Raw genomic sequence first — 15,451 nt, 5'->3', positions numbered from 1 at the left:
GCTATTCTGTTATGCGTAACAAAATATTATTCTGTTACCCTACTTGAACTGACGATTTCAGATGGTTGTACTGATTAATTTCGAGCGGTTGAACTGATGGTTTCATTTCTGTTTAACAGATCGTCTTCTTTAGTTCAATTTTTTTTTGCAATTTTTTATCGGAATGGGGCATGTAATATATCGTTGGAAAGCTCTTGACAATTATATTTTGAGTATATTAAACGTTTTTGCAAAATCATCATGGTTTAAGAGCAGTTTTAGAAAAACCGTTTTCTTCAAAACCGAAAACGTGAATCGTATTTCGGACTCAATTTTCAAACAGTTTGTCGGAATTGAGCAAATAAGATGGCGTTGGAAAGCTAGTGAAAATCCGCATCTTTCATATATCTATTATTTTTTCTAATTCGATACGATTTAAAAGTAATTTTAAACATAATGAAAGTCTGGGCGAAATGTATTTTTGCGATTTTTTCCAAACGATTGATTGATGCAAATGATACGGCGTTGGAAAGCTGTGGAAAATGCGCAACATTTTCGTATTGAAATGTTTTTCTAATTCCTTATGGTTTAAAAACGAATTCGAATACGGTCAAATTTGATTTTAAACATTATTTTTTAAAAAAGTTTGTCGAAATGGGGCAAATAATATACCGTTGGATAGCTATCGAAAATGCGAAACTTAGTCATGTTGAATGTTTTCTCAAATTCGCAAATGTTAAAGAGTAATTTGGATTACGATGAGACTCATTGTGCTGTTTTTCTGTTAGAAAAAACAGAGTACTTGTACCGATCTATGTGTGCGTTTGTACTGATGCATTCTTCGGAGAGTAATTTTGAGAGGTTCCGAAAAAAGAGTACTTGAACTCATGTGTGCATTGGTTTGTACTAAGTATGTTTTCACTAACTAGACTTTTGCCTGTTTTAAGTAATATTTTTTCTCGTGAGTTTTCAACGGTTTATTGTATCATTGTCCCTGTACTTGCATGGTTTATATCATCGAACTGAATGATATTTTTTTCAAAAAGAAAATGTTTTTTTGTTCTTTTTTTGAAGTAAACATTTTTTTACAACGATGATCTGAACTTCTCTTATTTTACGACTTGTACTTTTCTCTTTTGAATTGCATGGGGTTTCTTTTTGCTTGAACTTTTACAAGTTGAATTTCTGTCATTTCTTTTATTCCGAATGGACCACCATTTTTAACTTGTACTGATCACTATTTTTAATTCAACCATTTTTTATTTATAAAACGGACGAATATATGTTTGGGAAAAATAGTACTTGAACGGTTGTATGTATGGTTTTGTACTGAGCGTGTTTTCACATACTAGACTTGCTCTGTATTTTTGGTATAAATTTTCAATTTTCTTTTGAAGCCAACATTGTTTTGCGACGATATTCTAGACTTCTCTCATTTTACCACTTGAACTTTTACCATGTTTGAATTTGGATGGTTTTTTTGTTTTAGCTTTTTTTGAAACTTATCTGGGACATCGTGTTGAACTTTTTTTCTGTACTAATATGCTAGTAATAGTAGAACATTTCCCATACATTTTTTGTCAATTCGTGAACATCAACAAAAATAGGCTGGAGAGAGCAATCAATACAAAACCATACATAAATCGAAGAAGCAACATAGTATATCCTGATACAAAGTTGGGCGGATGCTCTAGGGTTTTTAGAACTGGTGAGGAAAACACATTTAGAATTAACTCGGATTTTTAAAGAATTATAAACTGTAATAGGAAATTTTATGTTATCATCATCCTTGAACTTGTATGGTTTATATCATTGAACTGAATGATATTTTTTCAAAAATATGTTTTGTGTGTTTATTTTTTTAACTCTTCTTTTGCAATGGTGTTTTGTACTTCTCTCGTTTTGCAACTTGAACTTTTAACATATGAGTGGGTTTTTTGAATTTCCTGGATTTTTGTATTCAATCATTGTTGAAACATCGGACATGTCATTATTTGCACTTCACACTTCCGCATTTCTATTTATTAGAAACGGTTTTTTCTTTCTTGTTTTTAATTCAAGCTGACAATTGTTTCTTGTTCGAACTGATCATTTATTTTTTAATTCAAATTGATCATTGTTTTTAATTCAGATTTTTTTTAATTCAGAATTTTTTAATTCAAACTGATCATTGTTTTTAATTTGATCTGATCATTGTTTTTAATGCAAAAACCAATTTTTTTATTCAAACTGATCATTATCTTTAAGATTGCAAATTATAAGGTAGACTTCTCTAACCTTTTGGCTAGTGAACTTTCTTCTATCTATCATAAGAACTGATACAACATATTCGTTTGAATTGTTGCTCACAAAAAAGGGCTACTCTTGCTTTACTTAGTGTGACGAAAAGTACTACAAAGATTACTATAAGATTTGTGAACTCAAGGCCGTACATAAGTTGTACTGATCCACATGGGAAGATTTACTACGTACACCTTATGGAATCATACAAGATGCCATTTTTTTCATCTTTTTATGCCATAACGACACATCAGCAAGTCTAGCAGTGCCACCTCTCGACATAGTCTCCTTTGCGCTAGTTACCAGTCTTGTTCCTTGGCGAAGCCTCAATTCCTATAAGATCAAAAGCGCAGGCATGAGAGAAAGATAAATGGAACACTACTTGTACAGTTTGATACTTTTTTAGCATCCTGTAGTGGTTATAGTCCTCTAGTTACAACATTTCGATAAAAAAAATCGTGTGCTTTGCTACAGATTACATTACTTGAGAATTTTTGTCTGTTTTCAACTTTAGGTCACGGAGAACCAGTAAGTTCTACTACTGGTGTAGGCCAAGTTCGAGGACTTTGCTGGCGACAAACTATGACAGTTATCCAGCGGCACCAATAACCTGAAAATGATTTTTCCTGAAATAATATCATGCATCATGATTCAGAAGACATACAGTAGCTACACACAGACATACAATAGATTTTTGTAGCAACACATGCACCAAACTTACAAAAAATTTCTTCAACTTATTTTAGGTGATTGCATCAGTACTAGTATGATTGGAAAAAAATTGTTCATATTTGTAGCAGCACACACACGAAACTACAGAATTTTATGGAAATGCACTAGTTATGATTTTTTTAAACTCCTCCAATGGTAGCACATGAGCTGACCTAGGCGACCAACAACGGCCCTATTTTTCAACTTTTTGGTTTTGCTTGAACTTTTCCTTTTCTTTTTCTAGAACTTCACAAAATATGATAAATGTACATTCAGTACATTTTTCTTTGTAAATGTTCCCTTTTACTGTGCACAGACTATTTGATTTAATTTTCATAAGGGAACTTCTCGCGCGAACGCACATGAACTGATTATAATTTATCTCAAGCACCACAGAGGAACCAAAATGAAATTCTTTCTAATTTTAGCTGAAAATAAAAACAACAAAAAATAAGCTTCTTTGGCTCATGCATTATTGCAAACACCTACTATGCAACACAGGTGTCACAGCCTAAATCGAAATACCGATGAAGAAGTCATCGAACCAACCATCTCTTCTAGGAGATGCAGGGCGATGATGGGAGGAAATAAGTTTACCTTGGCGGCGGCGCTGTGTCACACCGGTCAGTGCAGCGAGGGGAAGGGGGAGGTACAATGGTGGAATGGGCTTTAGGCGCCAGCTGGATCTTGCTCATCCCGATGCGAGGAGGAAGGAGGAGGGTTGGGGCAGCGGGCCTCGTCGGCGGGTTTGGGCACGTCGTCGGGGAGGTGGTGGTCCTTTGCCAGTAGGCGCCGTGCCATGGCAACACTTGTTGGGTCGGGTCCTGCAGTAAGAGACAACATGCAGATATAAGCAAAATGAACTACCAAAATTTCCCAACCAGTACTGCAGATACAAGTATTATAGTCCCAAAGGAACTACAAACTCTTTTTCTCTCTGAAACAAGCAAGATTCACACAAACATCCTACATTTCTAGCATCTGAAGTTACTTGTCATGAACTGACAGATTTACACAAGTAGACCAACCAACGGCGAAATCTACTAACCGTTTTTAATAGAATCAGTAATTTGGTACGCGTTGGGGATTCATGTGTTTCGTTGTACTGAATTTAATAACCAAAATGCAGATTCAAACAAAAAACATCCAAAAAGAAGTGGAAGCACCTAGGTGGAACAAAGTTGAAGCCGACAGCCATGGACAACCGGTCGCGACGAACTCGACCACCCTGATGCCATGGGGTTGGACTGAGGACATCACACATGCTCCCTTGACGATGACAAAGAGCGCGGGAGACTACAACTACCAGCACTACAAAAACACATATCGACTCTGTAGCCAGAGACTACAACACACACACCCATTCCTTAATTGCAAATTTGCAAAACATATTTACATACTACATCAAGGTGCTATCTCTGCACTTATAAACTTTATGGAAGGTGAACTCACAATTTTTACTTTTGAACTTTGTTTCTTTTTTCTCCGAACTGATACAAACTTCCACCATGTACTTGTGTGATTTTATTTTCAAACAACACAAGACAAGATCTGTATTTACATCATCGACATATTTCCAACCATTTCATTGCTGGAAAGCAAGCAAACATCTTTCTCCTATTTATATAACCCAACCTTTTTTTGTAGAAGTGAATCACATAATAGAGCAAAAACTAGAAGCTGATCATGAATAGTGTTAGAAGTTTAGTGCACACATAAGAAGAAATAGCAAATACGAGTGGAGAAGCAGCAGTACGGATATGTAAGAGTTCCAGAATTTCATAAAAAATGAAGTAGCTTGATCTTGCTAGTACTACCGTAACTAGATACATGTAAAAGTTAAGTGACAACAAGTTCAAAAGAAAATTAGAAAAATGAAACTGAATTGATGGGCTTACTTCATGCATTAAATTGTACACCATAGCATCTTGTCTGGACGTACACGAAGGAGCCGGAAGGTTGCACGTCGAGCCACGCTGTGCAGAGAATTGATGTCGAATGATTCAGTCTCGGCGGGCTTGGAGCATGCCATTGCTGCAATCAGAATTTTTCACCATTGATTTCTGAACAATAGGTACAAGAACAACCAAAAGTTGGACTAAAGCTCTAGGAATTTTAGCTCAAAGAACAAACACGTTTAAGTTCAAAGGTGAAACATAGTTCAAACGTTCGATTTTCTGCATAAGGAAAATCACAGAAGCAACATAGTTCGACTACTGAATGTTTTGGGTTCTTTTATGTACCCTTTGTTATCTTTTTGTGAACTCCAAATCACAATGACAATCACAATACACACATGTACTACACAACAATATGCATTTGTACTGTCCATAACAATGAATTAACCCAAACCAACTAATTTATTAAGGCAACAATTTTTAAACTTGGTTTGAGCTTTGTTTCTTCCCATTTTTGAACTTGTGCAGCATGTATACCTGAACTTGTGACAGATAGTTTTTTCTGCTTTTTATAAGATGAACTAAAAAAACATATAATGGTGAAGTGAAATGTTTTGAACCTCCAGGGAGCCTCTCGACGAACTGGAGTTCGTGTATACCAGGAGGAGGAGGAGCAGGAGAAGCTGATGGCGCATGTCGAAGTACATATAAAGCCCATTAAAGAAAGAATCAGCTTTTTTGGTGACCTAAACTGATGCATAGCAGCACAATTGCAGAATTCTTCATAGGCATAAGAACAAATACGTAGAGTGCACATATAATAATTCAGGATTTCATCAGGGTTTATGAACTGAAAAGAGCACAAAAGGTGAACTGAAAATCAAATAAAAGTTGTATCCAATATAAGGGCAAAAGAACCACACAATGATATTTATCCTCTCCTATCTTATTTATCTTGTGTAGTTCTCGCTATACTAATGGACTGAGGTGTTGAGCAGTAACTAAAATCATCAAATAGACAACCCACTCAAGCGTCCTCCATGAACAGAATTAGGATATTACTATTACAACCAAACAAAAATCAATCCTACATCACACATAAACCGTGATGTCAGGAGCTACAACAAATCAGAATGCACAATGGACTTCCCCTGCCTATCTAACATTTTTGTTGCATTATCTCTTCTCCGTCTTACTATCAGTTCTAGACCTCAAGATAAGTCAGGCAACTCCAAGCTTGCTTTCGCAATATTGGATTAGACACGTATGTTTAGTGCTGATTAATTACCAGATGATTCGAGCAGCTGATGGTTGGGGCTTTGATTTCTTTTTCTTGCACAATAGTGGGTTTGGGCCTTGCAGAAGGAATATCAAATGTTAATGGTGCCTACTAGATCATAACAAGCAAATATAGCCGTGCTCATGCATATGACGAATATCTGAAAAACAGTAGACGAAGATACAACCTTTGCTCTGTTTGTCAAGCAATTTCAGCTAGTGGTCTGCAAGCAATTTCAGAACACCATGCAATTTTAGCTAGTGAAACATGTGATGAAGAACTGAACTCAAAAAACAAGATTTTTGGAGATGGAAGAAGGCGTCGGACGTCGGGTGAACCTGCTACCCCTACACCTGCGGACTGACGGCTCCAGTGAAGTGGAGCTGATGGAGGCGGGGTTCAAGAGCAGCGGCTGGGTGCACCTGAATTACGCTGCTGTAGGGGGATACGCTACCCCTACTCATGCGGACTGGCGGCTCCGGTGAAGTGGAGCTGATGGAGGCGGGGTTCATGAGCAGCGGCTGGGAGCGCCAAGATTTGGCTCTGCAAAGATGAAATGCACATCATATTAAAGGTGAACTAAAAATCTTCCTAGCAACCTCGTCCTATTCCATTACTCATAACATGATGTACAGAAAGACTTACATCCCAAATAAAATACATGCAGAGATGTAGTATAGCAACATACCAGAGGGCGGCCAGTGCCACTGATGGTGGACGCTGAAGCAGTGGCACAATCAGTGGAAGTCCCAGGCTATTTGTAGAAAAAGTTTGAGAGAAATATCACTGTAATTAGTCTCTGAAAGCTATCTTCAGAACTGTTCACAAGGATACCAATGATGAACTGAATCATTTAGTTTTGTCCTCTCCCCTCGGATCTGAATCAAGAGTAGCAACAGTTCAATTAAAAAAATGATAGTTCATGAATTTGTGTTAATCAAGAAAACCCATCAGCACATGGAATGCCTCGGTGAATTGCACTCACTCAGTCCCCAAAATCAAAAAGAAATTACAGAGGCGGGAGAAAATGAGAGAAAAGCATCTGACCGCTGCGTTGTTGAAGGGCAACATTGGTGAAGCTTCTATTGTCGAAGGGGATCAAGCCCGTCAGTTCAATCAGTCTATGGACGACTGGAAACGGGCTTGAAGCAGGACGGAGGCGACCACACGCGGGGGAGGCCACGGTCCCTATGTGCAGCGACGAGGTCGAATCCGCGACCTGCATCCGCGGGAGGCCGCGACCTGCAGCCGAGGGAGGGTGAGACCTGTAGCGTTAGGGTGCGTTGCAGTGGGAGATCGGGCGGGGCGGCGCTACGCGGTAGGAGGCCGGGCGGCACAGAGGAAGGCCGAGCGGGGCGACGCCGCGCGATGGGAGGCCGGGCGGTGCGGGGCGGCATGGTGGGAGGCCTGGTGGGGCGGGGCGGCGCGGCACGGTGGGAGGCCGGGTGGGCGGCACGGTGGAAGGTCGGGCGAGATGGGGGCGGCGCCGTGCAAGGTCCGGCAGGCGTCGCGGCGCCGTGGGAGGATAAGGCCGAGAGGTTGGGGATGACGTGCTTGGGACAATTTTTTGTTTTAAGCTTGGGCCGTTCGACATTTGTGGATCGCTCGTCTATATAGGGGCGCAGGGGTAACCGAATATTATTCTGTTACCGCTAACAGAATAGTCCAGCCCTATATATATATTATATATAAATTCTAAACTAGTAATGGTGCACTATGCCACGGTGCGCCATTAGTAGTTTTGCAAAAAAAATAAAAAAACAACAGTAGTGGCGCACTGTGTGGCCGGTGCGCCATTACTAGTTAGCCATGATGCGCCATTAGTATGTTTGGAAAAATAAAATAAAATAAATTGTTACTAGTGGCGCACCATGTGCCTGGTGCGCCATTAGTGTATTCCACACTAATGGTGCACCTGCACATGGTGCGCCACTGCTATATAGTAGTGGCGCACCATATGACGCGTGCCCCCACCCTCGTGGGCCCCTCGTGGCTCCCCTGACCGATTTCTTTCTCTTATATATACTCACGTACCCTGAAAACTTTCAAGAGAAACACGAAACACTATTTCCACTGCCGCAACCTTTTGTACCCGTGAGATCCCATCTTGGGACCTTTTTTGGCGTTCCGCCGGAGAGGGAATCGATCATGGAGGGCTTCTACATCAACACCATAGCCTCTCCGATGAAGTGTGAGTAGTTTACCTTAGACCTTCGGGTCCATAGTTATTAGCTAGATGGCTTCTTCTCTCTCTTTGGATCTCAATACAAAGTTCTCCTCGATCTTCTTGGAGATCTATTTGATGTAATTCTTTTTGCGGTGTGTTTCTCGAGATCCGATGAATTGTGGGTTTATGATTAAGATTATCTATGAACAATATTTGAATATCCTCTGAATTCTTTTATGTATGATTTATTATCTTTGCAAGTCTCTTCGAATTATCAGTTTGGTTTGGCCTACTAGATTGATCTTTCTTGCGATGGAAGAAGTGCTTAGCTTTGGGTTCAATCTTGCGGTGTCCTTTCCCAGTGACAGCAGGGGCAGCAAGGCACGTATTGTATTGTTGCCATCGAGGATAAAAATATGGGGTTTATATCATATTGCTTGAGTTTATCCCTCTACATCATGTCATCTTGCCTAATGCGTTACTCTGTTCTATGAACTTAATACTCTAGATGTATGCTGGATAGTGGTCGATGTGTGGAGTAATAGTAGTAGATGCAGAATCGTTTCGATCTACTTGTCGCGGACATTATGCCTAGATACATGATCATGCCTAGATATTCTCATAACTATGCACTTTTCTATCAATTGCTCGACAGTAATTTGTTCACCCACCATAATACTTATGCTATCTTGAGAGAAGCCACTAGTGAAACCTATGGCCCCCGGGTCTACTTTCCATCATATAAGTTTCCGATCTACTTTATCCTACAATCTTTACTTTCCAATCTATATCATAAAAATACCAAAAAAATATTTATCTTATTATCTCTATCAGATCTCACTTTTGCAAGTGGCCGTGAAGGAATTGACAACCCCTTTATCGCATTGGTTGCAAGGTTCTTATTTGTTTGTGTAGGGACGAGGGATTTGCGTGTAGCCTCCTACTGGATTGATACCTTGGTTCTCAAAAACTGAGGGAAATACTTACGCTACTTTGCTGCCTCACCCTTTCCTCTTCAAGGGAAAACCAATGTATGCTCAAGAGAAAGCATGATGCTTGGTCTTCACCATAATGTCGTCCACGTAAACGTGGATGTTGCAGCCGAGTTGCGGCAGCAAGCATTTCTGCATGCAGCGCTGGAAGGTGGCGCCGCCGTTCTTCAGGCCGAACGACATGGTGGTGTAGCAATATGCCCCAAAGGGCGTGATGAAGGACGTCTTCACGGTGTCGGCTGAAGGAAATATGCCCTAGAGGCAATAATAAAGTTATTATTTATTTCCTTATAATCATGATAAATGTTTATTATTCATGCTAGAATTGTATTTACCGGAAACATAATACATGTGTGAATACATAGACAAACATAGTGTCACTAGTATGCCTCTACTTGACTAGCTCGTTAATCAAAGATGGTTATGTTTCCTAACCATGAACAAAGAGTTGTTATTTGATTAACGAGGTCACATCATTAGTAGAATGATCTGATTGACATGACCCATTCCATTAGCTTAGCACCCGATCGTTTAGTATGTTGCTATTGCTTTCTTCATGACTTATACATGTTCCTATGACTATGAGATTATGCAACTCCCGTTTACCGGAGGAACACTTTGGGTACTATCAAACGTCACAACGTAACTGGGTGATTATAAAGGAGTACTACAGGTGTCTCCAATGGTCGATGTTGGGTTGGCGTATTTCGAGATTAGGATTTGTCACTCCGATTGTCGGAGAGGTATCTCTGGGCCCTCTCGGTAATACACATCACATAAGCCTTGCAAGCATTACAACTAATATGTTAGTTGTGAGATGATGTATTACGGAACGAGTAAAGAGACTTGCCGGTAACGAGATTGAACTAGGTATTGGATACCGACGATCGAATCTCGGGCAAGTAACATACCGATGACAAAGGGAACAACGTATGTTGTTATGCGGTCTAACCGATAAAGATCTTCGTAGAATATGTAGGAGCCAATATGGGCATCCAGGTCCCGCTATTGGTTATTGACCAGAGACGTGTCTCGGTCATGTCTACATTGTTCTCGAACCCGTAGGGTCCGCACGCTTAAGGTTACGATGACAGTTATATTATGAGTTTATGCATTTTGATGTACCGAAGGTTGTTCGGAGTCCCGGATGTGATCACGGACATGACGAGGAGTCTCGAAATGGTCGAGACGTAAAGATTGATATATTGGAAGCCTATATTTGGATATCGGAAGTGTTCCGGGTGAAATCGGGATTTTACCGGAATACCGGGAGGGTTACCGGAACCCCCCGGGAGCTATTTGGGCCATAGTGGGCCTTAGTGGAAAAGAGAAGGGGCTGCCCTAGATGGGCTGCGCGCCCCCCCTTCCCCTAGTCCTATTAGGACTAGGAGAGGTGGCCGGTGAAGGAAATATGCCCTAGAGACAATAATAAAGTTATTATTTATTTCCTTATTTCATGATAAATGTTTATTATTCATGCTAGAATTGTATTAACCGGAAACATAATACATGTGTGAATACATAGACAAACAAAGTGTCACTAGTATGCCTCTACTTGACTAGCTCGTTAATCAAAGATGGTTATGTTTCCTAACCATGAACAATGAGTTGTTATTTGATTAACGAGGTCACATCATTAGTAGAATGATCTGATTGACATGACCCATTCCATTAGCTTAGCACCCGATCGTTTAGTATGTTGCTATTGCTTTCTTCATGACTTATACATGTTCCTATGACTATGAGATTATGCAACTCCCGTTTACCGGAGGAACACTTTGGGTACTACCAAACGTCACAACGTAACTGGGTGATTATAAAGGAGTACTACAGGTGTCTCCAATGGTCGATGTTGGGTTGGCGTATTTCGAGATTAGGATTTGTCACTCCGATTGTCGGAGAGGTATCTCTGGGACCTCTCGGTAATACACATCACATAAGCCTTGCAAGCATTACAACTAATATGTTAGTTGTGAGATGATGTATTACGGAATGAGTAAAGAGACTTGCCGGTAACGAGATTGAACTAGGTATTGGATACCGACGATCGAATCTCGGGCAAGTAACATACCGATGACAAAGGGAACAACGTATGTTGTTATGCGGTCTGACCGATAAAGATCTTCGTAGAATATGTAGGAGCCAATATGGGCATCCAGGTCCCGCTATTGGTTATTGACCAGAGACATGTCTCGGTCATGTCTACATTGTTCTCGAACCCGTAGGGTCCGCACGCTTAAGGTTACGATGACAGTTATATTATGAGTTTATGCATTTTGATGTACCGAAGGTTGTTCGGAGTCCCGGATGTGATCACGGACATGACGAGGAGTCTCGAAATGGTCGAGACATAAAGATTGATATATTGGAAGCCTATGTTTGGACATCGGAAGTGTTCCGGGTGAAATCGGGATTTTACCGGATTACCGGGAGGTTACCGGAACCCCCCGGGAACCACATGGGCCTTCATGGGCCTTAGTGGAAAGGAGAAAGGGGCAGCCCAAGGGGGCTGCGCGCCTCCCCCCTTCCCCTAGTCCTATTAGGACTAGGAGAGGTGGCCGGCCACCCCTCTCCCTCTTTCCCCCTTGGGAATCCTAGTTGGAATAGGATTGGAGGGGAGTCCTACTCCTGGTAGGAGTAGGACTCCTCCTGCGCCTCCTCCTCCTGGCCGGCGCACCCTCCCCCCTTGGCTCCTTTATATACTGAGGCAGGGGCACCTCTAAACACACAAGTTGACACAAGTTGATCCACGTGATCGATTCCTTAGCCGTGTGCGGTGCCCCTGTCGTGGTTCTAAGCCTGACAGTAGAGTGGGGGGTAGGTATTGAGAGGCAAGGTCCTAGCTATGGAGAGGTTGTAAGCACAAAGGATGTACGAGTTCAGGCCCTTCTCGGAGGAAGTAACAGCCCTACGTCTCGGAGCCCGGAGGCGGTCGAGTGGATTATGAATGTATGGATTACAAGGTGCCGAACCCTTCTGCCTGTGGAGGGGGGTGGCTTATATAGAGTGTGCCAGGACCCCAGCCAGCCCACGTAGGAGAAGGTTTAAGGTGAGTTAAGTCTGGGGCGTTACTGGTAACGCCCCACATAAAGTGTCTTTACTATCATAAAGTCTACTTAATTACAGGCCGTTGCGGTGCAGAGTGCCTCTTGACCTCCTGGTGGTCGAGTGCGTCTTCGTGGTCGAGTCCTTCAGGCCAGTCGAGTGTGTCCTCGTTGGTCGAGTGAACCCTCGTTGGTCGACTGGAAGGCGACCTCTTCTAGGGATGTCCTAGGGTAAGTTACTTGGGACAGGTCCGTGACCCTACCCTAGGTACATAACCCCATCATTAGCCCCCGAATGGATTGAGGCTTCGAGTAAAGGAGGAGTTGACGTCGTTTCCGATTAACCTTTGCGCTCTAGTTGTGCGCTGTTCTGGATCAAAGAATCTCTTCGTTGACAAGGAGCAATTCGTCTTCGGTCGACTCGATCCATTCTATTTTTGCGTCGAGTGATCTTTCGAACTTCGTCGATCTCCGAGCGACGGATCGCCGGAATCGCCGCGTCTGACAGGCAGATTTGTTGTTCGCGGATTCTGCGGGGTGCGAAATTCGGGGGCGCGCGCGAAGCGGGGCGGACCGCGGCGTTCGGATGGGACGGGGCGTAGACGCCTCGATCTCCGCGCCGCCTTTTTCGCCACGTATCCAGTCTCCATAACTGCTCACAGATATGATTAGATCGACCGGGCCCACACGTCAGCCACTCGGAAGGGACCTTATAAATGTGCCCGGCGAGGATTTCTGTGCTGCGCCTCCGCATTCTCCCTCTTTCCCTCTGCTCCCTTCCTCCCTGCTCAGCGTGCCTGCTCTCGCCTCCGCACCGCTCTCCTTCGTGCATCCCACCGGCGACCATGGCCAAGGAGAAGACGGCGGCGCTGGAGCGTGCCAAGAAGGCATCGGCATCGGAGAAGGCGAAGGGGAGATCCACAAGCCGCCGAGGATCTTCGTCCAGATCCCGCCTGCCGAAAGGCTGGGTCCAAGGCGACTGGATCCAGTCGACCATCACGGAGAAGGACCTCCTCGACATGGCCGACGAGGGCTTGATCCCTCACGGAGCTGCGAGGTTGCCGGGGAAGGAGTGGCAGCCACAGCCAGAAGAGGGTGAGTGTGTGCTCCTGGCCACTCATGTCGATCGGGGGTTTTCCTTGCCACCGAGCATTTTCTTCCGAGGTTTCCTGAATTTCTTTGGAGCGCAGCTCCACCACTTTACCCCAAACTCCATTGCCTACCTTGCTGCGTTCGTGTCCATGTGCGAGGGTTTCTTGGGCTGTCGACCGCACTGGGGTTTGTTCAAACGTATCTTCACGTGTCGCTCTCAGACCGTGAAGAAGGCGAGCCCAGGTGACGAGAAGACCCGAGTCGTCCAAATGTGTGGGGGCCTGGGGATTCAGGTGAGGAACAATAGCACATTCCCGCCCATGTCTTTTCCCGAGTCCGTCAGGGGCTGGCAGTCGACTTGGTTCTACTGCCAGGTCCAGTCGACGCCAGGGCAGTCGAGTGGACTCCCTCAATTTACCATGGACCGAGTGAACAAGCCCTCCCCTCTGAAGCTGATTCCGGAGGAGAAAGCCGACGTGAAGATGTTGATGGAGCGAGTGGTGCAGCTGGTTCGGGACGGAGTGACAGGCATGGACCTCTTGGAGGTTTTCCTCAAGCGCCGCATCCAACCTCTCCAGTTCCGGAGCCACTGCATGTGGTTGTACTGTGGGCCCGCGGACGAGACCAGAGTCCATCCAGAAGAAGTCGATGATGTCACTCTGGAAAGGTGGATGGTAGCCGTTACCGGGAACAGGGACAACCCGCGCGGAGCCAGAAGGATTCCTCCACTCGACCACGACAACGTCCCAAACAAGGTACACTTGCTCTGCTTTCCGTCGTGTCTTTGTTGTATTCATTCTTGCCGATCCTGTCGACTGGTCGACTGATCGTTGTTTGGGCGACTGCTAGGCCTTCACCGAGCTGTACTCGATGCCCAATGGGGCACAAACTTCGACTGAAGAAGGCGAGGCGAGCGGGGGCGAGGCGAGCGGAGGTGAGGCGAGCGGGGGCGAGAGCCAGGGAGAGGAGGAATGGGACTCGGATGCTGCAGGGGATGACGACGACGATGATGATGATGAAGGTGATGAAGATGACCTCGAGGACGAGGAAGAAGAGGAGGAGGAGGTCGTTCCACCGCGCTCAGAAAGGCGGTCGAAACTTGTCCACGACCCCTCGACCGAACGTGGTAAGGGGGTAGCGACCGCTGCCCAGTCGACCAAGCGCCCTCGGACTACCTCTCCGGCGCCGACTGAAAAGGCGCCGAAGCAGCCCAGGGCGGCCTCATCGAAGCCGGCCAAGCTTCTGCCGAAGATGAAGGTGTCCATCCCCACCATTTCAGGGTAATAGTCTTGTTCATATTTTCTTATTCTTATGCGAACTTTATCTCTGGTCGACACTGATGTTAGTCGACTGACCCTTTGGAGCTGCAGTGCTGCTACTTCTGAGACCTCGACCCGGGCCGATGACCACGAGATGGAGGATGCCGCAACTTCGAATCCAGGTGCCGTGTTCTTAATACCATACTTAGTCGACTGACTCGCGATCTCTGATCCTGACACTTCTCTGCAGCTCCACCCAACACTGTTATCGATCTGCCTGATGATGATGAGGATGAGGAGCCGCTGAAGCACAGGAGGAGTCGGAAAGCGCCTGCCGGCAAGGTGTCTCAGGATGCGTCAGCGCCTGAGATTCTGACTGTGGAGGGAGAGAACACCACTCGACACACGGTGACCTTCGCGACCCCACTGACGAGTGCTCAGCAGCCTTCCCTCTTCACGACTCACCACGTCCCAGAGGACCAAGCTGGTGCGGCGAAGGAGGCGATACGCCAGGCGGGACTCATGATGGAGCAGCTGAAGACCATCCGGGATGCGAGTCAAGCAGCCTATGACGCCAGCTCTGCCCTCCAAAGCAATGTCCAGGTCAGTCGACTGCTGTTTGTTCTGTTGGATACGCTCCCAAAAACTTTTCTTTTCCGGGATTTATATTGGTTACCCACTGGGAGTGTTGAATAAACTCCGTGTTAGCGGGGGCACGCTGAGTGCACCCGCTGGGTGTAGTCCCCAAGG

The 15,451-nt window shown here is 44.4% G+C and overlaps 1 long non-coding RNA gene across 7 annotated transcripts; it reads right to left on the bottom strand.

The window, feature by feature from the left end:
- Positions 1-2,307: 2,307 nt before the first annotated feature.
- LOC119322667 lies at positions 2,308-7,715 on the bottom strand. 7 transcript variants are annotated; one of them, XR_005155798.1, is made up of 10 exons: positions 7,195-7,714; positions 6,836-7,025; positions 6,486-6,690; positions 6,335-6,370; positions 6,157-6,223; positions 5,489-5,551; positions 4,869-5,004; positions 3,568-3,794; positions 2,744-2,885; positions 2,308-2,592 (listed from the first exon to the last, which is right to left on the bottom strand). It is a non-coding gene; the product is annotated as an uncharacterized LOC119322667 (long non-coding RNA). The 7 variants fall into 7 exon arrangements; XR_005155797.1 differs by having other exon boundaries at positions 6,335-6,690; positions 7,195-7,715; XR_005155796.1 differs by having other exon boundaries at positions 6,157-6,370.
- Positions 7,716-15,451: the final 7,736 nt, after the last annotated feature.

The sequence above is a fragment of the Triticum dicoccoides genome, chromosome 6B (assembly GCF_002162155.2).
Source record: "Triticum dicoccoides isolate Atlit2015 ecotype Zavitan chromosome 6B, WEW_v2.0, whole genome shotgun sequence".
Classification (NCBI taxonomy): Eukaryota; Viridiplantae; Streptophyta; class Magnoliopsida; order Poales; family Poaceae; genus Triticum; species Triticum dicoccoides.
The sequence above is the reverse complement of the archived record's forward strand: the minus strand, read 5'-3'. Positions and strand labels throughout refer to the sequence as shown.